Consider the following 2,996-nt stretch of genomic DNA (forward strand, 5'->3'; position numbering starts at 1 on the left):
TTTAAAGTATCACCCAATATTGATACATGGTTAGCCAAAGAAAGAAATAATTACAATAAGGGCCAAAACAATGCAAAAAATAGGAAATCAAACCTCCACACTAGGGAGTACTAGATCTACATAGATCAAGGAATGAACACTCAAGTACATAAACAACAAAATATCATGAAACAAGAAAGAGGAACATCTCTCCATCTAAACCATAGTAGTAAAAAGGACATACTAAAAGAAACATCACAATGTAAAGAAGCAACATCACAATATATAGAAATAACATCACAATAACTAAACAACAAAACTAAGTACACAATTCCTCCCAACTATAATAGCATCATAAGACCATCGTGGGTCCTAGCCATCCACAACGCATAACATACCAAAAAACTAACAAGATCATCGGTGCTATCTTATGAGGACGTCACTACTAAAACATGTCATAACACAAGAATACAGAAATCTAACATGCTAAACGTAAAGCATTAGATATTGCAATAAATCAACCACATCATCTATCATATACTAAACACCATATGAATAGGAAATCTAACATGCTAACCAATAAAAAAATAGATTTTCCAACTAATCAAATCACATCATCTAATCATATGCTAAACATCATAATAAGGAAATGCATCAATACTAACTATTGGGACTCAAAGTTGCCTTCCCAATTTGAGTATTATTCTAGGCTTTTGAGTCCCTTAAAGTGCTTTTAATGCATGTGTACTTGATTGTCTATTTGAGGCCTAAGAGGTGTTTAATATTTCTAACACCTTAAATTCAACATATCCATACATTCCATGAAGATAAATTTCCATTCTAAATCATTTTGTGAAGTTCCATTTTGAGTAATGCTCAAATCTTCATTTTTGCCTATGTCAAACAATGATAGGAGGCCTAGTTTGCAACTTAACATCTCACACCTAGTAATGTTTCATGATTTTCCACTTTGGGATTGTTTAGTGTGCTTTTCAAATAACTTATGCTTTAGATTTCAAGTCATTTTGACATGTTTTGATTAGGTTTTGAATCCCTAAAAGTTGGTTGTTTATTGTTGTTGTGCTAATGTAAATTGTTCAAAATTCAGGGATGCCTTGTTTGACTAGTTATAACTTTGACCCAATTGACTAAAATAAGAAAATTCCTTTCACATTACATTCCAGAGGTTAGAAACCTACTATTTTTTAGATTTTAGCTTATTACAATCTATTTGATCATTTTTTTGAATGTGATTCCAAATGCAATTTATAAAGTTTTACTGGTGTCAAGGAATGCATATTGATTGGTACCCTTGTTTGGGATGTCATAAATCTGAATCCATGATAAGTGAGACCAAATGGATTATATTGTTGCATTCTAATCTAAAAATTCTTCAAGTGTGCCAATTTTCAAGTCTTGATGAATCTATTTGCACACTTTTCCAAGACCATTCCATTTTTGAAAATCACTTTTCTACCACTATTACTAGTTTTGCAAATCCAAGTAGCCCACTTTGATTGCTTGCCAAGTTTCCTCAATTATTTTTCACGATTAAAAATCATAGATTTATATTCTCCTTTTGATAAAGAACTAATGCCCCAATTTTTGTCTCCCCAAGTGTCAGCTTGACATGTTTCCAAAGCCAAAACCAAATGCAATTTATGGTTTTTTGACATGTTTGCTTGTAGGTAGTTCTAAGAAGGTAACTTTGATTGTCAATATATTTTGACCCTAGAATCTTAATGAGATGACATCTAACAAGGTAAGATAATTTAGAACAAAGAATCAATATGTCATTTTTTAGAGCCTACTTAGGTATTTTGGTTAGTTTTTAAGGCCAGTTAGATTACCTCTTGGCATGAAGATCACAGTTTACAGAAAGTGTTAGAATGAGTTTTAAATTATCAATGGATGCTCAATTTTGATCCAATTTGAATCTAGTCAGTTCAAAGAGCCATATCAGTGGATTTGATAGGTTAGGTATTTTAAAGAAATTTTTTTAGCCAGACCCACTTTGGGGCCTGACTAATTTTGCAAGATCGATAAAATTTGGGGAGATTGAAGACATTTTTAAAAAGAGATTATAATGGTTTTCATAATTATAAGTTTTCAATGTGTTTTTTATCAATCGAGATCAAATGGGTGTATGGCTCTATACATCACAAGTATAGTCCAAGTGAATTTTTTAAAAGAGAATGGATCACATTACTTTCTTGATACCATTTTGGAGATATAATAAGTGGGTGATAGATCTGCCACATGTAGATTGATGGAGATACACAAACTACACATTCTCTTCCAATCCATCTCTCCCTCCAATTTTCACATTTCAAAATACATGCAAGTGTTTGAGGCAGTATGGAGACTGTAAATGTGAGTATAGTGTGAAGAGAAAATCTAAATCAAAAGGGAGAAAGTGTCATAGATTATTGTATGGAGAAGGACTTATATCAGTGACTTCTTAAGGGACTTAACTACTTATTTCTAATTTTCTATGAGCTGATCATCATAAGGTTTTCTTGAATATATTTTTAATAGAATCCTAAGTAAATCTCATTTTCTTTGGGCAAACATCAGTTTCATGAGCCATCACATTTGATTATTAATCAAAATGCTTTGAGTTGGCTTTATGATTGACTATAATTTCTTTCTCTCTTTTTTAAATGGTGGAAGCACCCACTGAAATTGTGATTTTGAAGAATATCAGTGATTTCTCCATCAAGTTTGTGTATGCATCTTTACTGATGGAGCATGGAACTGATATTGGAAATTTTGAAGTTACATAGGGTGTCTTTTTTATTGCAAACATTTTCTTCTATTACCAAATGAAATGTTGACCCTATAAACTATAAATTTTGTCCCTGTTCTATAAGATTGTGTGACATAGAAATGGAATATTGGGGCTTGACTTCTTTTAAATGAAGCCCACGATTAGTAAAAGGAACTTTATGAATCCCAAGCCACAACCTTTAATATTGCTACTCATTCAGGTATCTTACACTCCATTTTTTAGTTGT

The sequence above is a fragment of the Cupressus sempervirens genome, chromosome 10, assembly GCF_028749045.1.
Source record: "Cupressus sempervirens isolate cs-2001-9-10 chromosome 10, ASM2874904v1, whole genome shotgun sequence".
Lineage (NCBI taxonomy): Eukaryota > Viridiplantae > Streptophyta > Pinopsida > Cupressales > Cupressaceae > Cupressus > Cupressus sempervirens.